Genomic DNA, 20,261 nt, shown 5'->3' with positions numbered 1-20,261 from the left:
TTTTAAAGAAGAGCCTTTCTGAAATTTAGCCCCTTTGGAGTCACTGGCGCTGTTTATTATCCAGTAAACTCTTTTAAGCTTCGGGACAGGTTAATGCTGTTCAGCATTGGTGTAATTTTTCTTAGGCTGTGTTACCGTGTTTATATGAGGATCTTCATTTTGCTTTGGCAGCAGAATTTCTTTTCTGCTTCTGCAAATTACAAAAAAAAAAAAAAAAAAAAAAAAGATTTTTTTTTAAAAAAACCTTCCTAAGCTGGATTGCTTTGCAGCTGTGAAAACCTTTAATAACTTCAGTCGGATTACAACTACATCAAAGGTATTATATATCCCCGAGTAACATATTTACTGGGCTTTTCAACAGCTGTATAATTAGCTCTGAATGACTACTTTTTTCCCCCACATCTTTAAATATCCATCTTTCAAAATTCACAGAAATTCAGAGGATGGTTTTCCCTTTCACAGAAGGTGCAGCCTACCAGCTTCTTATTTTCCTGAACATTCTTTTATTCCCTTTTTCAAAAGAAAAAATAAGAAAAATACATTATCCCTTCCATGTAACCAAAGGCGAGGTGTCAGCCACCCCCAGCTCGCCATGCCCCTCTGATTGATGGGAGTGACTCAGGCAGGGGACACGGGGACAGGGCCCTTTGTGGCATCCCCCAAGGAGGCAGCTTTGAGGCAGCAGCTGTCCCCGGAGCCTCTCACAGCCCCTTGCACAATGGGAGGATGGCAGAAGGTGGGGAAAGCGCTCGTGCCTCCACAAGGAGGAATAAAAGCTCCATATGTCCAAGGCCTCAACAGATGCTCCTGTGGGGCCAGCCCCTTGGTCGTGGCTCCCTAAAGCAGCACCTCCATCACCGGTGCTGACAGCCCCTATTGATGGGGATATGCCCCCACCAGGGTCCCACTGTGGCCGCCAGTGCTTTTGGGGAGGAGCAGAGCTTGGGGCCAATCGGACAGCACACGGCCGAAGCCCCTCTCCCACAGTGACCCTGCACACGTCCGCTGTGTCCCTCGGTGGAGGCTTTTGTTATGTGATCACCTTAATTCTGGGACCAGGAGGGTAAATAAGCTTTAAAATCCTCCTTAGCTCTGCCTGAGTTTTCTTTTCCTATTTTTTTTTTCCCTATGCTGAATAGCAGAAGGGAGTGCTGCAGTGCCTACATGGCTGGGAGGCTTGTTGGTTTATGCCTGCTGGTTTATGCTGTACCGGTTCATCCCATGGCAGGATGGTAGAAGAAGGTGAAGGGAAAGCTGTTACACAGCCGCTGTGGAAATGCTGATTTCTTCTTTTCATTTATTCTCAGCCCACAGGACTTTGAACTCAGTTTTCTCTTTGGAACAGCCTCCCCAGATGAACTCTGAGCCTGGATTTGATGTTCCACACACGGTTTTGTCACAGCCCTGTGCTGTGCTGCCTGAGTGGCACCGATGTGCAGTAAAGACCCAGCTGGCTGAGCACTTTCAGGACAAACAGGGAAGACAATTTACTATCTGATTTTACGAGAGCCATTTGCACTTTGCAGAATTTTTTAAGCAGCAAAACCCTTAAGAGGCATGTTCTGAGCCTGGTACCTCGGAGAATTGCACACACATTTCCTGTCAGCAGCCGGAGAATGGTGTCTCACACCTGCTATGAAGAGATTGAAATATATTCTTAATGGCTTGATTGCTTTGCATTTCCCTGGAGATGGGATGACACACTGTGGCGTGGTTTCTTTTCCACAAGGAGCATCCTGAACAGCGTGGCAGAGCTGATGCTCGCTCGTACTGATGCTCCCTGGGATTTAACCTGTGCTTAAGATCTAGCTATGCTCATAGGGATGCTCTGGGCCTGGGAGGCAGCAGACATGGATCATAGGTGGTTGCAGGCAGGATCCTGCACTAGGACTGGTTTAAAGGTCAGCTGATGGCTGGGCTAAATGCCCAGAGGAAAACATCCCTAAAATGGATGCTTTGCTGCATGCATCATCCTGGGCAGCACTCTGAAAACCAGCAGTGAGAGAAGTTAAAACACATTCTTTAGTTGCCTACCTCCATGTGGTTTGTCAGAGCATCCCAGCACCGCCATGTGAATGCTGCAGTGATGCCAGGAGGACACCTTCCCACCTTGGCCAGTTACAGCCAGCACATACCAGGGAATGGCAGAATAGGCCTTCCCCTGCATCTGCCCCACTGTGATGCTCCACCCAAAGGCTGTCCCTGTCAGCGATGAACCTGTTATCACACATCAAATATTCAGCAACCAAATACCATCCATTTCCAAGAGGCTTGAGCCCCAACCTCTTTGTTGCATGGGAAGGAGGTGCACTAAAGGATGACAGGCACTTCTGTAGGGTACCCTTTTATTTCAGCATCTTGAACAGCTGCATGTCACCAGCCATTATCCTGCAGACCTCTGTACCACCCCACCTCACCACACACCCAACCCATGGAATGGTTTCTAATTTTGGCAGAAGACGCTGTGGTTTCTGCTGAACGTGGTGGAAGTTGGGAGCTTTCATCCCATGGGAACACAGCGCAGTCCCATATCAGACTGATACGAAAAGGAAACAGCGGTGCTTTTCTGCCTCAGAATGTTTCTGTTTTTCAGACACCTGAATATAAACTCTGTAAAAAGGAATTATATTAGATATGTAAATATTAATATTTATGAAATAAATCCCAAAGTTTCAACTCTTCTTTGGTTGTGGATATGTTGAATATTATTCCATGGAGGATGTTCTTCTGCTAACAGGTAAAAATGGTGGAAAAATCAGGACAGGTGAAACCTGTTTTGCATTCCAATTAATGGAGGGAAAGCCCTGGAATTTGAGTAGCAGTTTTTTTGTAACTTCCAATGAATATTTTCAAAGCTTTCACAAATAATGTCATTTTCTTTGAACTTCAGTTGCTGGAATATGCCCAGGAATTTCTCACAAAGATAACCAGCCTTTCTTCTCACTGCCACTCCTTCACCTGCAAGATGCTTCAGTCGTGATTCCTTCTTTCAGGTTCGATAAAGAAAGGCTCTTCACCAGAGGGTGGTGGAGCACGGAACAGGCTTCCCACGGCAGTGGTCACTGCACCAAGGTTGCAGGAGTTCAAGAAGCGTCTGGGCAATGTTCTCAGTCATGGTGGTCCTGTGTGCAGCCAGGAGTTGGACTCGATAATCCTCAATGGCGCCCTTCCAACTCAGGATATACTATGACTATGATTCTCTCTTCACATTCTCTGTGCTTCTGTGTGGAGCCTTCACTCCTTGCAAAGGCAGCTGGACCAGGGCATTGCAGTCAGGCTGCTGGTGGGGAGGCTGGATGTGGTGCAAGCCCAAGTAACTCAGGCCTTAGTGGACCAGGTATAAAGATGTATTCTTGGGTCAGATTTGGAGGTTTCTTGTATTTTTTGGTGTGAGGAAGAGTAAAGAATGATCCTTGAAAGCATTTTTTTGCAAAATAGAATTGAGATAAAGTGTCCATTTTTATTTTTTTTTCCTTAAACCTAGGTCTCTGTCTAGCAGCAGGAGGAAAATCCATCCCATGCCCTGTCAAAATCTTCAGGAGAAGACCCTGTCAAACATATAGGGATAAAATAGCACATGCCAATTTTACCCACCCTCTCTGGTCAAATACAGTTCACTTTGTTGTCCTTGTGCCAAATTTCCAAGTGTTGAGGAACAAAATAACCTTCTCTGTGAAGTCAAATGGAAAAAGGCAGCCTGGGAACCAGCTCAGGTTGGCCATGGAGAATCACACCTTCTGTCAGATTTGCCTGACCACACCACGTTGTGCTCATGCCCATCATTCCTGTGCATTGGGGCTGGGCAGAAAGAAGGCAGCCAATGTAATTCAATGCCCCATAATGTTTTATTTACAGCCATAAGCAACTGCATATGCACCCTCCGTTTTTCTAAGCTATCCTATTAGCTGATGTTTCCAGGGTAGTGCAAAGCCAGCTGTGTCCCAGCCGAGCACAGCACTCAGCCCCAGGAAACCATCCCTCCCTCCCTGTATCGAGAGCATTGTGAACTTCAAAAGCTCCACAGCCCTGAGCTGCCTGTAGCAAATTCTGAGACTCTGCGAAGCCACATCTGTTTTGAAGGAAGGGTCTGATTTTAAGTGTTTAAACTAATGGTCAGCTGCTCTGTTGTGGTTTGGCAGGCAGGGGACAGGAATGGGGCTGTCCCTTGCTGCACATGAAATCCTACCCCCAGGAAGAGATCGCCTATATCAAAGGGGCTCTCTCACACAGCGAGCTGCTGGGATGCATTGGCACATCTCTCCGGAGGAAGGGCTGGCTGCTGCCTCACTGCCACTGCTACCCATGCTCCTCTGGACCATGCACAGCGTGTACACGCAGCATCTGCTGTGCATCTCCCACAGCACATGCGCCATAGCCCATCACACTGCTCTGAAGCAGTGCAACAGGAGATGCGGTGTTAAGAGCGGCTCCACGACCACAGCCTATGTTAGAATCACTGAGTTACCTGAAGTCTCTTGGTTTGTTCAGCCCAGTGAAGAGAAGGCTGAAGGGAGGTTGAGTATTAGGGAAAGGTTCTTCACCAGAGGGAAGTGGGCATGGAACAGGCTCCCCAGAGCAGTGGGCATGGCCCTGAGCTGCTGGTGTTCAAAGAGCTTTTGGATAATTCTCTCAGACGCAGGGTTTGGATTTTGGGTGGTCCTGTGTGGAGGCAGGAGTTGGACTCGATCCTTGTGAGTCCCTCCCAGCTTGGGATATTCTGTGATTCCATGATTTCCATCAACCAGTATGTCTGGTGTGAAATGCTCTGACTTTTGTCTTCTATGCCAGTTATACTTCAAGCTGTGAGCTTGTGTAGGGTGAGGCAATGTGATGCGTGCCCCATCTCTGGAGACACGCAAGGTCAGGCTGGAGAGGGCTCTGAGCACCTGATGGAGGTGTAGGTATCCCTGTTAACTGCAGGGGAGTTGGACCATATGGCCTTTAAGGGTCCCTTCCAACTCAACTCTATGATAATTCTGTGATCGTGGAGGTCCCCAGTTACTCACAGACTACCTTCCTTTTAATGGAGTCATACTGTATCTCCCAGTAAGGGATTTGACCCCATTATTGTCGTGAAAATATAGTTGCCCATATTCAAAGGGCAGACATGCGAATCGTATTTCTGCAAGACACTTGAGAGGAAAGGCATTGAGCTTTGGGTAAAAATAAAAATAAAAGATAATGTCATGCAGTCGATAAAGAAAAAAAGAAAGGAAAAGAAAAGGAGGAAATGGAAACAAATAAAATACTCTACATGGTGGTTTGTAATGGATCTGACAAGTCTTGCGGCTACTTCAGTAGCATAAGCACACATTCCAGGATGCATTATGTTTGATATTGTACATGTTAAAATATTTAGTAACTACATTGCTATAAACATTGTTTTGATCTCAAAGTGCGCTGTGTTTTAAAGCCTGTTGTACTCCAGGAAGAATTACATTCTCCAGCCTCCTTAATAAAAGCCACAATCTATGATGCTCTTGATGTGCACAGGCCCAGACTACACAGTATGATGACATTCTTCAAGAGGCCTTTAATGAATTAATGCCTCTCCAAATGGTTTTAAGCTTACAAAAAGAAGATGTGTGCATGATCCTAAATCATTTGGAGCCATTTTATTCAGTGCCTATTGATTTTAGTGCCAGTAAACCTCACTACTGCCTGCCTCTGATGAGTATTACATTATATCCTCCATAGCACACAGTGGGATTTAACGGCGCCAAAAATGTAATTTCAGCACAAAATTCAGAAGTCATTATGACTTCAACTCTTCTTTTCTTCCAAACAGGAGGTACCTGAGGATCAAGCTTCTGAAGGAATTGGAACTGTTTCTCCGAAATGAGTTCAGAGTGCTTGGTACCCATCTGCATCTTGGTACCCCTCCCTGAAGGGAGGTCACAGGGAAGATGCTCTGGACAATCTGGGGGCTGAAACAGCCATGCAGCCTGAGCAGTAGTGCTGATGTTCACTTGTAGTCCTCACACAGAACAACCTATGGGGTGATGTGAACTATTTCTGCCCCAGGTTGTGTGTGTTTCATGGTTTTTCCTTTCTCCTTCCCTTCCCTTTTCCTTTTTCCCTTTTCTTGTAGTTTCATTCTTTTCTTCCTTTGCTCAGAGCTCCCAGCAGTAATGTTCCCAACCCACACAGATATTTAAGCTTTTCTAGAGTCTTGCTGATGTGTGCCAGCAGGAGAAACCTGTTCTCTTCCCAGTTCTCAGGGAGCTGCTGCTGAAGATGAGGTATATTCTCATTTCCCCATTTAAGGATGCATCTTTTTCAGTTGTGCCCTTCAGCCTAGCTCTGCAAGCCCAATGTGGCTGGTTAACAGGGCACAGTTAGTGTCTGATCCACCAAAGAGTAATGCCATGGGGCTGGGAGGTCTCCAGCTCTTAAGTATCATGGGACTTCAGATGTTTCAGTTCTCATGGACTGTTGTCCTGGTCCCCTTCTGTAGTGCCCAACCAGGGAGGAGAGCTGGGCTGTTTTCACCAGCAGAAGGCCTCTGAAGGGACAGATTGGTCTCTTGGGTAGGGTCTCATCCACACTCAGCATCCCAGGATGGTGTGCAGGGGGGGAGGTTGCCCACCACCTGCCTTACTGGGCTGCTGCCTTCCAGTTAAGTACTGCTGCAGAGCTGAGACAGAGCGCAAGAGCCTTTCAGCAGGCAATTAAAAGCAGAATGTTTTCTGTAATATATAAACAAACCCATTAAGCCTGACTTTAATGGGCTTAGATTCTGTGATAAATAATTGAAAAGAAAGCTGAAAGTGAATTTCAAAGATTTTTTTTTTTCTCCTTTAAAATGTATTTACAATACTTCAGTACTTTATGTAGCTTGAATGTTTAATCAATTGTCATTTAAAAAGAGTTTGGTTCCTGGAGCTTTGTGATGTTTATGTGCTAAACAAGCCACTTGACTGTCAAAGACACACGGAGAAGCAGATCATGGTTTGAGGCAGATTTGAGAGAGATTGTAGCGGATGGGAAGAGCTCACAGTTGAAGTGTGGCTTCTCTCTGTAGATTAGAAGGTGAACAGCCAGCTTGAACATCTGCTGTAGCACAGATAGGGCAATGTGATTACAGAGAGGGCATGGGAGGGGACCTGCAGTTTGCTTGCTGGGTCCTGATGTTTCCTTCATCACCTCCAAGGCAAATTTCTAGCCCTGCCTCAAGCTGGCCAGAGGGATGGGAGTGCAATTTGAAAGTAACAGCAGGTGGAACAGGTTGTGCAGAGAGGTGGTGGATGCCTCACCCCTGCAGACACCCAAGGTCAGGCTGAATGGGGCTCTGAGCACCTGATGGAGCTGTGGGTGTCTCTGCTTGTCGCAGGGGGTTGGACCAGATGGCCTTTAAGAGTCTCTTCCAACTCCAACGATTCTATGATTCCATTTTCTGTACAGTACATGTACATGCGATGTGCCTTGCTGCCGGTATATCTGCTGGGTTGTGTCTGATTAAGGACATCAGCGTGATGCTCTGTTCCCTTCTTGATGAGTGCGCATTTATCGAGATTCCATTAACGCGAGGCTTGATGAGCTGAGAATGTCCCTCAGTGCCTTTCAACACACACATTTGTAATATCTGGTACATTAGCTAAGACTTACCTTGCTTTAGCTTTCCCATCGACTGCAGATTCCTGTGCTAGGGCTGAATGCATGACATTGCTGGCGTCTCACAGCATCCCCCCCAGGTCTCTTGGTCTCTCTTGCTCCTCCCTGGCATAGGTTTAGGCCAGAATGATGCTGACATTTATTTGCAGAGGAAGCGCAGGAGATCTCTAAACTTCAGAAGCTGAGCATGGATATAACCTCCGGAAGCTTTTTAAATAGAAGATAGTCTGTGAAAGCTCTCATACATGTTTTAAGGCACTGAAGTGCTCTGGGACCTACAGCAACAGGACTCAGTGGGAAACTTCACTTATTTTTCTTCAAGAATTTTCACCTTGTATTGCTCTAAATGACTCTGTTTCTGCACCTCAGTGTTTCCATGGGCTGAGAGGCTGCTTGCTTGCTGTCTTTGCTGGGATGTCAGCAGCAGTGACTGCCCCATGGCTCAATGGGGATCGAGCTGGCACCAAAAGAGCTAATTGGAAAGAGAAGCTCTGCAGTGTGAGCAGACTGGCACAGTAACATCCCTGCTAAGCAACCCAGAAATAATTTTCCAGATGGCTTTAAAAATAATAACTATACATATATATTTTTTAAATGATAAAAACAAGCAAAGGAGTATGCAAACGATTAGAAACTCACAGCAGAGGGAACAAATCCTGCTCAGAGCAGCTGTGCTGGAAGCAATGCAGTGTCGTACCGGCTTTGCACCAGCATGCCTGAAATCGCAGCTCATTCCAGCAGAATCCCCTAATCACCGTTCCATTAACTCATATAACTGTGTGGGACTAGAGGAGATTTCTCAATAAAAATGATGGATAAGTAAATTGGGAGAAGCACTCTACCACTTAGCAGGTGGGAAATGATTGACAGCCCCGGTGCTGCTGAGGGAGGGCTGCGTGCGCTGATTCCAGCATCGCTGCGCGTCGTGCGTGTCTCCAAGGGTGCATGAGATGGTGATGCTGGAGCAGGGTTAGGGCCTTATTAATAAAGCATTTCCATAAAAGCCACAGTGCCAAGATGCGGCGTCCCACACCGCCCAGTGATGTCAGGATGCTTCTGGCCAAGAACGGCGTGTCCTCCTACTGCTTTTGGGGCTGAGATGTGTCCAGGAATGCCAGGAGCACCCCACGGACCTATGTCCAGAATGGAAGCAGGAAGGCTGGGGTGAAGGCAATGAAGCAGAGTGAAAAATGGTGTCTGTGAAGACACACTTGTTTGGGACCTTTGAGGAACCGTCAGCGATTATGCAGGAGTAGGCTAGATGGTATGGAAAATGCAGTCATTTCATGGGAAAACATTGTGGAACCGCTCCTCCATTCTGATTTAAACTCAGCCTGAGTTATGTCCTCTCAAAGTGGAAGTTAGGGATAAGGCAGAGGTTGTCGCTGTCCTCTTTCCCTCCAGGAGCTGTCAAGATGCAATAGTGAAGGAGGCTCCTGAGGTCCCATGGGTACAGAGGCACTTGGCTCTGCCCTGACATGCTGCTCCTAGCTCCTGCCAGGAGCCTGGTTTGCCAGAAATATCCTGGTGGCCAGCAGGAGCACCTCACCCTGCTGTCACATCTTGCAGCATCTTTTTAGGCTCCTCTGAGACCAACCAGGAATTTCTCCTTGTGCAAAAATTCCCACCACAGCTCCTATGTCCAGCCAGAAGGCATTTCTGAGCCATTAGAACATGCTCAGCAGCTAATTAGCAAACAGCCACCAATGATACCACTTGGAGATGAAAGCAGTCTCCCCATTGCCTTGCTGCACCCAGGGAGCCAGAAACAGAGCAGAGTCCTGGGTCTCTGCTGAGATGTGTCAGGGTACTCTGGAGGGGCGCAGTCCCTGTCCCCATTCATGTCCCCTTCTGATTTCCACCAGCCCACCTGCACACCTTGGAGCATCGCTGCTATGTCTGGGGGGATTGATGTAGGGAAACGTCCCAGAATGAGAAAAAAGAAGGAAGGGAGGGATCAGGATTAATTTTTCTACACTTTGCCTGGAGAATTAGGTGTTTGTTGAAGAGATTTATTGAGGGAGAAACAATGCTTTGCCTAATCCCTTGGCAGGGGGTGCTGCTCTGGCTAAAGACTGTGTGATAATTAGCGTTGGGAAACCCCCTGCCCCCCTCCTCTGCTCTGCCTCACAGGCATCTCAAGAACTATGGAATCCAGTGTTAAGTTGCACCCTGGTGTGGTGAACAGGTCCAGAGATAGGATGAGAGGGTTGGCTTCTGTTGGCCACCCCTGCAGCATGAGCTGCCCCAGGACACCGCGAGGCCCTCCATGGTGCTGCAGTGCCAGAAGGCTTCCCTGCACTTTCCTCCTTGCTGGGTTGCTTTTGCTGGGCTTTGCTGCCCACTGATGCTTGTTTTATTGTTTGAAGCCCAAAGCTTCGGCTTTGGCATCTCCATGGAATTCTTTCTTCCCAAAGAGTAGTAGAAGAAAAAGCTTTTCCTGAGTCCAAGCACTGAAAAAAAAATGACAAATAATTGCTTGTTTATGAAACAGGGAGGGTACCACAGTGGGTGTCCACAGCATCACTGCAGCCACCTGTGTTGGGAGGGAGGTGATGCTCCGGTCCCAAGTCCATGCTGGGCACCCTGAGATCTGAGGGAAGTCTGAAAATGATCAGGCAGAAGTACTGAAAGCTCCAGGCAAAACAGGCTACTGGAAATCACCGCAATCACACCCTATCAACTGCCTGGTCCCCTTGCTCATCTGTTACAGCCAGCAGTTCCCTTACAGATCTGGAGGCAAGTGGCGGCAGTGAAACCCAAGATGTGCTCTGAGGTTGTGAAAGAAGCAATCAGAGTCCTGCTGGAAAAAGCCCCGAGGCTGGCTTCATCGCACAGCTGATGTGCAGCAGCGCGCGGCAGCGGTGGCCATATGGTGTGCCACTGCTTCCCCTCTGCAGGTGGCTGGGAACTGGCAGGCAGGAAGGTGGTGAAAGGAAAATGACGTTTGCGGAATAATTGTCCAGTGTTGGTGCTGTGTGAGACGTACCAATTAGTTACAGGAGCGGAGGTTATACCTGACCTCTCCTCCAACAGTTGTTGGCTTTTTTTTCCTTTCCTTTTTTTTTACCCCTTACTATTGTGCCTAATGCTTCTTCAGGTTGGATATTAGGAAAAGGTTCTTCAGCAGAGGGCGGTGGGCATGGAACAGGCTTCCCAGAGCATTGGGTATGGCCTCGAGCTGCCAGAGCTCAGGGAGCGCTGAGACACTGCTCTCAGATGTAGGGTTTGGGTTTGGGTGGTGGTGTGGAGCCAGGGCTTGTACTCAGTGATCCTTATGGGTCCCTTCCAATGCAAAACTCTGACAAAGCCATCTATGCAAGCCAAGTTTTTCACATGTGACTAATGGTTTTGGATGGCACCATTTGGGTCACCTTGTGAGGCTGAGCTGTGTCACACCTTGCTCACCTGAAAGGCCTTGCCGTGATCTCAAGTTTACACTGTTTTACAAACCAAACAGCTCGCATAGGTACAGAACTTTGCACTCTTTTTTAAGGGGTGAGGATCAGCTTGGAAGGATCCAGGAGAGGAGAGGCTTGAGACAAACTCCACAAGCTCATAGAATCCTACCATCCAAACTTGGCAATATGAGAATGCTGGGTCGAAACATTTTCAGTGCATTTCCCAGCGTTGCTGGCGAAGTTTTCACTTGATGTATTGTTAACAGTAGCTACGAAACCAATTAACTGAGGAAAATGATATTTAACTGTCAATACGCTTTTGGAACTCTGCCCTCTTTCCTGTAAATTTAGACATCCATTCTGCAAAACCTCCTCCTTCCCATTTCCACAGCTCCTCGGCTGCTCCTGTTTGCTTCCTCAGGCCCAAGCTGTGAGAACTGTGTTAAAGCAAAGGCTGGTGCATCTCTGCTCCCAGTCCCAGATTGGCAGGATACCACGTCCCACTGCTGCTGGGCCTGCTCTACCCTGCTGACATGGCTCTTATAGGGCTTTCTCCCATATTGAAGCTTGTCCCTGCTGCGTCCTTTGGGGTTTTGTCCCTACTGTGGTTGTGGAGGAGCCCCAAGAGCTGCACAGCTTCCTTGCATGGTGCAGTGCAGGCTCCTGGCACCAAAACAAGGCCTGCTGCTCCACACAATGGCCCCATGCATGCAGTGGCCTTGCAGGGAACAACAGATGACTGTGGCTTAAGAGCAGATGTGCATGTTACTCATGTGGGCTTTCTGAAGGAAATCTGTGTGTGTGTGGGGCAGGGGAGGGGGTAGGTATTTTGCAAGAAAATATGATGGATGAGATTAAAAAAACACAACACAGGAGAAAACCAGCTGTAGTACCTTCACATGTGGTGTGCTTGGAGGACTTGGCTGATTTGGGGTGGTCTGAAGTGTGTGATCCCCGAGCATAGGCTTTTCTGTGTATGAAAGAAAGACACAGGGCTAACTTTAGGTTACAAAATTGCTCCTGGATTTACAATGGTGTCTCTTTACAAGCTCAGCATAAGGAATGGTCTCTACTGGGAACTGGAGAAGGCAGTAAGGCCTTTGATCCCTGCAAGGCTCCTCAGGGCTGGACAGCGGGGTACTGCCCTGAACTCCACATAGCTCCTTTGGTTTAGTGATGTGGAAACCACATTATATTGTAGAATCACAGGATCATTTGAGTTGGAAGTTACCCTTACAGACCATCTGATCCAACCCCCCTGCAGTGCACAGGGACACCCATAACTCCATCACATGCTCAGAGACCCATCCAGCCTGACCTTGGGTGTCTCCATGGACAGAGCATCCACTACCTCTCTGGGCAACAACAAAAAAGTTATGACCCTGCAGATCTAGTCTGTCCTGAATAACACCAACCAAAGTGGGATCTCTGGCCGTACAATTTTTTACCACTTAAATGCTGTTTTGGCATCTCCCTGCTAGGTCTTTGCTTGAGTTTGGTACAGCTGAGTTTAGGAGCAATAGCCCAGCTTTCCTGAACATGCTGCAGAAGACAATATGGAAGAAGCAGCAGCCAAAATAGCAACAACAGAAGCTGCAGCAGGCAGATTAGTGGCAGCAGCAGGCCCTGATCAAGCTGTTCTCCTTCTGTCACCACTCTCAGTGCTTATTGTGTAATGCTCCAAACTGCTGCTGGGTACAGGGCTTTACTAGCAAGAAGGGATAAAGGGCAGTACAAAGTCTCCATAGGAATGCACGAACCACCCGGCTGCTCTAGCTGGATGCCCTCCCTCTCATTCATTCACAGTGTGATCAGGCCCACCTGACTCCTGTCCAAGTCACACATCCTGGGGAAATGGTTGAGTTTTCTCTTTGGTGATTTGGTTCTAAGCCTAAAGGCTGAAGACAACAAAGCTGTGGTCTGCCTGCCTGCACCCCCTGCCTGTCTCCACAGCTTCTCAATGTGTTGGCCAACATCAACAACATTTATCAGGAGGCTAAAGGTTTTCAAGTTATGAAATTCCTGCAAGTTCTGTAAAAACAGGAGACTGTTAGAAGGCTGAATCCATGCCCAAACAGCTCCCCACAAAGCTCCTGGCTGCTACCTGTCCTGTGCCTTGTTGCAAAAGTAGAGATAGAGAACATGGCACAGACTGGTAGTACCACCATGGTGTGCCAAGGTGAAAGTGTATGGAGGAAATGGAGGTGGTCAGGAGAGACCCTGGGGAAGGAGTGAGTTCTACACTGAAGTTTGCTGTAGAAGGAGATCTGTTGGCATTGTGAGGGAGATTTGCACAAAACTTCAGAGGCAAACCTGTAGGAATCTCGTTTTAATTGCTTTTCTCTGCTGACAGAACGACTTAATAATGCACCAAGGGTCTCATTTTGCTTGGTCTCCCCATGCAAGCCTGATAAAGAGGAGCACAGCTGAATGCCCTTTAGCTCCTTGGTTATCTCCAGGCTGATTTCACTCTGATCTGCTGATAGGGGATTCTGGGGAGGAGCTGCCATTCCTGTTCAGGGACTATTGTAACCCAAAGCAGCCTTGAGGAAGCTGAGGGGTGCACAGCAAATCCAGGCTACTTCAGCTGTGCCAGAGCACTGTGAGCCCCTCCACGTGCAGAAGAAGAGGAAGGAGACACCTACTGTCCACTCACCATTGGAGCAACCATGGCCTAGAGTGCTGTTTTGTCATTGTAAACAAAAACATGCATTCTGAGAGCTTATGTAGTCTAGCCAGGGTCTAGATCAGGGCTGTGATTAGACTGTGAGGCCCTAATTTCAGTCTGGATGAGAGCCATGCTGGGCTTGGCCCATGTGTCCACCGCTGTCTTTCAGGAACAGTCCTGCAGGTTTTGCAGCGATTCAGATGAGCTGGAAATGGAGAGCAGGTCGGAAAAGGATGAGTTTTTTTCTTTCCTTCAACTTTGGAAAACAAAATAGGAGAATAAAATGCTGCAAAACATCAAGTCTGCCACCAAATTGCTTTTTAAAATGTCTCCAACTTCACTAAAGTTGCACATGCTATCATTAGACATCGCTTTTTCTGTTTCCTACTTACACCTCTTCAAAGCTGAATGCAAAAATTAATGCTGAGCCTCCTTCCCCTCATAATCAAACCTTGTAATGCCGAGAAATTCAGAGCGAAGATTACATGGAACAGTCATTTCATAACAATACAATTATGATGAAATCATTTTAGCATCTGTGGCCTGAGATGAGATTAAATCTATTTTAACGAGACATTAGATGGGCATTTTTCTCCCATATTTTTTCCTCATGGCGCCATTATATGCAGAGTTAACTTTTTTTTTTTTTTCCACTTGCCTTACATTCTGATTTTTCCTTTACAATAAATCCAAATTCCATGTGGGGAATTAAACTGAGAGCTTCTTCCACTTTTACCATTTGTTTTTGTTCTTAATTTGCTGATATACTCCCTCTATTTTATTTTCACTTCTTTTTCCTCAGAATTACCGTGTTGTTTTTCTTCCACCCCCAATTCCTTCACATTTCCCACACCATTTCAAGGCAGGCTCACCAGGCAGCACCATGATGATGTGGCACTGAGAGACGCAGTTTAGTGGGATGGTGGTGACGCGTTGAGGGTTGGACTTGATGATCTGAGTGGTCTTTTCCAGCCTTCGTGGTTCCATGATTGTATGATTTTCAGGTTTACTCCATAGCACCACCCGTCTGTTCTGCAGGACCTGGATGTAATATTCACAAATTATTGACTTTCATGTGCGTTAGAAGCTTTGATTGCTTTTCTTTCTATTTTTTTTTTCTTTGGAGCCTTATTTTGATGGTAAAATCTGGGCTGATCTCAGATTTCAAAGTGAACCCAGAGCTCTTCAGGGATTGATATAGTTTGAAAAGGCATGGGCTGTTTCCATCTCAGCTGGGGAGTTTTTTCTTCTCTGCTTCAGTTACCACAGCTTCTTCCCAAAGGCACCTTCTTCCTTTGATTCAAAACACACTCTGGGAAACTGTCCACTTGTGGATCACCTTCCATGGTGTTAGTGAGCTATCCAGCCAGCTCCACCCGCAACCAGGCAGCTGCTTGCTCGTTTCTCTTTTGTTCTGAAGAATCAGGTGGACAGATGGTTGTGATCTTCTCAGGGAGCAAATCAGTTCCTTTGTCAGTGCAATCGGCTGTGAGGGCAGCCAGAGGCTTTAATTTGGGTACCTCTGCAAGAGATGGCTTCAGAGACACCCATCATCTGTTAGACCTACCAGGGTGAGAGTGTTCCTAAGGCACCACATTTGTTGAAACCTTCCTCCCCATAGAAGAAAAAGAGTGGAGGAAAAAAGAGCTTCATCTCTTGATCAAAGGGGAGGAAAAGGGGATGGAACTGATGTTACAGATCACAGGCAAAGTGAATGTGGTGGAAAAATAGATGTCATATTTTTTGCCTTCAGAGCAGGAAGGTCTAGTCAAGCACGTGTTGAAGAAAGGGAAAACCCTGGACTCCATTTGATGCAGAAAGGAGTTATGCCGCATCTCTCAGAGCCCTTGAATTAAATACATGTTAAGAGGAACTGATAAAGATAAAACAGTAATGGAAACTCATCTTAGAAAGAGCAGGTAGGTCCCAACTGTCAACAATAATCTGAACCTATAACAAGTGCTCTTGTTTGAAAATGAATCCAACTGAAAATGAAAGATTAAACAAGTACAACAACGTAAGAATAAATTACACATAAATCTCTCTGGTATTCAGGATCAAAGGGAGATTAAAGAACAAGTTATGGAAATGCAAGAGAGGCAAAGAGAACCTATTAAGTGATATCATTTAGTAAGTCTCTGAGTAATAGAGAGTTCACATCTAAGTTTAGAGGACAAGGAATAAACCTGTAGCTGCTAAGATGGACGTCAAATGATATGTGGCATTAATGAAAACATGACAAGGAAGATTTTTGTAGGCCAAACCTATCAAAAAATATGACCCAAAAGCAGAGCTCTGCAGGTGCTGGTATAAGAAAACCACTTTCAGATGAATTTCAAGGGTGAAGGAAGAGGAACAAGTTCTTCCACTATCTCCTGCAATGCTGGTACACCTGCTACGTGAATCTGGGTTAAGGGCACCCAAAAAAGGGTAGAGGCTGCTCCTCAGACAAAGGGATACCCCTGGAACCCAGGAAGCCCACTGTCACCTCCAGCACAGGGCTGTTCAGGTTACAGCCTGTTCTCCAGTGAAGATGCTTAGCGGGGTCTGATCTTCCCTTGGGAAATTAAAAAACCCAAAGTAAAATACCTCTCTGCCTGTGCAAAGCCATATATGTGCTTATGCAGGTGAGTTCATTTTCATTCTGGTGTTCATTCACTCTAAGATGATATCATGTATGTCAGACCTTTTGTTCTCGTATTTCATGACCTTCTGGCTCTTATGAACTAAATAAACCAGAATGGGAAAAAATGTTAATGCCAGTAAAACTGTTTAGAGGGAACAACGGTCTCAGTTCACCTGGAGAGTCTCAGCAAAAGCAACCCTTGAACCCATCAGCCCAGAGCCTGTGTCTGAACAGAGCTCTGATGCATCCTCTGACAGAATGACTGCATGGCATTAAGTAGTAGCTACTTCTCAGCCTCCCAGGGTAATAAACTGGGAGCTTTTATCTGTCACAGCTGATCCTGGCCCAGGAGGAGCTTTCATGGGGAGATGTGTAAAAAGGGAGTGTGTGACAGGACAGAAAACAGCGCGGTGATGCTTTGTCACAGAGACTGTATGAATCCTTACTCCCATTCCAGGTGGGAATGCATGGAGATTTCTGGCACCTGGTGATAAGCTGTGGTGTTTTTCCCATGGAGTAACACAGCCTGACTCTCTTTGGGTAAATAGGAAGCCATATATATTCAGAATGCAAGGCAAGAAGTGCCTGGATCAGCTGGGAGGGTTGGGGGGGGGGGGGGGGGGGCTTCATTTCAGCCCAGTGGCACAGTTAGGCTGAAATCCCAGCTACCCACTCTATAGAGCCAATGTGTGGATGGATACTGCACATTAGCCATCACCTCAGTGAGAGGAGATCTGGAGTCTGCCCAATGGTTTCCCACAGACGAAGCAATGAATGTGCTGATATCCTTAATGGTGGTGGCAAGTGCAACCATTTTCCTGCAGCCTGCACTCTTCTGTCAAGATTTTGTGACATGGCACTGAGTGAAATGGCTCAGTGGGCATGGTGCAGATGGGGTGACAGTTGGAGTAGATGATCTTGGTGGTCTCTTCCAGCCTTAATGATTCTATGATTTATCCTTTCTCAGCGAGAACTAGGCAAAAATGTTTAGGGAAGGAAGAAAATTTAACAAGCCCTTTCCAATATTTTCCTGCAGTGAAACCAGTTGCAAATTGACTGAGAACAAGGTGGGGAAGGTATTTGCATGTGCAGGAGATGATATAGGAACAGCTGAGATTATATCAAAGTGAAGACAGTACAAGGTAGTTAGAAGGAAGTTTTGGCCTTCATTTGGCCTCCCAACCCAAGCAAATATTAGTCTTTGATAGCTTTGAAAGTTCCTTCTTGCTCACACCTCGTATGGGTGTATATTTGCTAAGTGCATTGCCTGCAGGCAGTTTGATTTATGTTCAAATGTTTGTGGTACATGAGGTGCACACAAATCTATTTATATATATATATATATACTTAGTATCATGGCATAAAAAGCAGAGATTTTCAGTGTACATTACACAGAGCAGCTCAAAGCTGTGCCTGGCAGCAAAAAGCCTTGTGGAGGTCCTGACCCTAGTCATTGTATGAGTTTCTCTGTACAAGCACTTATCCAAGCAGCAAATACCAGTACGTCGGTGCTCACATCAGTGTTATCTCTGAGTCAGAGGAGGGGAGCAGGAATTGGGCAAGGTCCAGGTGTGGAAATATGGGTAAAGCATGAGTATCTCACACAGGGGAAGAGGAGACATTGTCCTAGCACAGAGCTATTGCTGTGCTATCACTGCTACGGGGACCTGGCTGTACTTAGACCTCTGCTTACTCTCACAGAGGAAAGCAGCCAATTTAATGGACCTAGAATTTGCCTCCTGCAACAAACTCCCTTGCAGGGGCTGCCTCTTTGTCCTTGCTTGGGCCCGCATTGTTCTGCCTGCTATATAGCCAAGCTGCATAAATAAAATATCTCCTGCATCTTTCATCATTAACCGAGTTCTCATAGCGCTTTTCATTTTTAGACACTTCACCTTTTCAAAATCACTGATTAAATATTAATAAATTAATCTCTCACACATTCATGTGACTCATTCTAGACATTTTCACGATGATTGTCTTATGTTCTGCTTTTTTATTTGAATAGCAAATAAATCAAATAGATGTATCACTCAGTACAATTAGGTGGCAGTTATGAATGGTGCCAGAAATCAAGGCTGGCAAGCTGATTTCTGCTACATGTATTCAACTTGTGCTTAAACACAGGAGATAAAAAATGAAGAACTAGTGGCATGAATGATTTAAAAAATGTTTGTGTTCTTCAGAAGACTGTTTACTTGTTTGCTTTTAGGATTAATGAGTCCTTTCTAATGGAAGTTATTAAAACCATCATTGATCATCAAGGCCCTGTGGCCATAGCAGCATCCCTGGGGGAAGTGGTGTGACACTGCCCTGGAGCAATGGACTGTGACAGAGACATTTCAGGAGCTGGACTTGATGGTCCCTATGGGTTCCTCCCAACTTGGATATTCTGTGATTCCACGATTTCCAGGACGAATGGAGAAAGTGTACTTCCAGCCCATTGATTCTGCTCCCTGGACTGGTGGCTAAGGTCTGGCTGCTGAGAAGGTGAGGACATTGCTGGCCCCAGAACCGAGCACACCTTGCCAGCAGCCAGTGCTCTGCACTCAGGAGACTGTCTTCAGTCATGACCAGCTTCAGTGTGAGTCTGATATAATTAATGTAAAGCTCATCTTGATGACTAAAGAGTGTGTCATTAATTACAAAAAGTTGCCTCATTTTGAGAGCAGGGGGGTTTTCCTGGGATCCAAATCGGTTAAAGAATCACAGAACTGTTAAGGTTGGAAAAGACCACTAAGATCGTCTAGTCCAACCATCAACCCATCAAACCCCATCCACACCAAACACAGTCTTCCCTGATGGTCTCACTCTCAAATAACGATGACACCAACTTATGGGGCCTGGCCTGTTCTAAGTGCTGAACACACGGAATGACAGGCTGGTGGTGGCTTCCCAGGGAACTGTCATCACCACTACACCCCATCCACTCCTGCAGTGCTGTACAGCAGCCGTAGACTCATGATTCAGCTCAAAGCAAAGTCTGTTTCTTCATTTTCTTCCAAGAGACCTTTATGTGCTGGTCTCTGCCACACCACTGTGCAGGTGATGTCCCTCTGATGGGCTCGTTAGCAGGCTGCTGGTCCAGCATGATCTCAGCGGTGATAAAATTCCCAGACAGCTTCATGGCAGGATGACTTCATTAGTGTTGTGCTGTCACCAGGTAGCCCGTGAACCCTACCAGGGCAAGGAGGGGTGGCTCACTGCTTCTCAGCCTTGACATTTTACTGGAGGGTCATTATCCATTTTCCAAGCTGCCCCCCCCATGTACCTGACCCCATCCCTGCTCCGATGGAGTCTTAGACTGTCCAGGAACGCTTGTCCCCAGTGCTCAAGGGAAAAGGTCCTGTCAGGAACAGCTAGCACATGCTAATAGGAAATAACAGGATGAACATTGCTTTTTTCATAGGGTCAGGGACCCTGGCTGCTCACAGGAGCACCTGGGCTAACTGCAAATCTCTCACTGAGACGAGCCATCACATTCCCTTCGCGTTCGGTGGAAACCAGGAATGTCTGAGGTGTGATACAGCTGATCTTCTGACACCTGCTCTGTAGCAAGACAAATCAGACCCTGCCCTTCTCTCTTGGCAAACAGATCCAAGTGAGGTGAGGCATAGCAAGGCAAATCCAATCTAAGTGGGCAGCATCTGCCCCCTGACATCAGTCTTCCTGCTCTGCCGCCTCTCCTAGAGACTATGCAGAAAGATGCATCCGGAGGTGGTGGCTGGAAAGGAAGAGGCAGCGGGGATTGGATGCAGGTGGGGAGACAACGGGTGGGGCTGAACAGCTCTGCTAAATCTGCACCCAGGTGTTTCTAGTGCCACCCATGGTGATTCTAGGTGTTTCTCTTGCACCCATGGCCACCTGTAATTGCCTTCTGGCTGATAATTGCTCTGGTACAGAATTACCCCTCCCATCCCCACTCAAAACAACAATTCTGCACCAGTAAAGC

General features: G+C 46.7%; 1 long non-coding RNA gene across 8 annotated transcripts in view; it reads left to right on the top strand.

Moving 5' to 3' along the window:
• The window catches only part of LOC101751780, a 136,179-nt gene extending 133,498 nt beyond the window's left edge, over positions 1 to 2,681 (top strand). For all 8 annotated transcript variants that reach the window (XR_006939398.1, XR_005860200.2, XR_005860201.2 and 5 more), the window contains one exon: positions 1,308 to 2,681. This is a non-coding gene — a long non-coding RNA (uncharacterized LOC101751780). The remainder of the gene's footprint in view (positions 1 to 1,307) is intronic.
• Positions 2,682 to 20,261: the final 17,580 nt, after the last annotated feature.

The sequence above is a fragment of the Gallus gallus genome, chromosome 5 (assembly GCF_016699485.2).
Source record: "Gallus gallus isolate bGalGal1 chromosome 5, bGalGal1.mat.broiler.GRCg7b, whole genome shotgun sequence".
NCBI lineage: Eukaryota > Metazoa > Chordata > Aves > Galliformes > Phasianidae > Gallus > Gallus gallus.
Note: the sequence above shows the minus strand (reverse complement) of the source record. Positions and strands in the feature narration are given on the sequence as shown.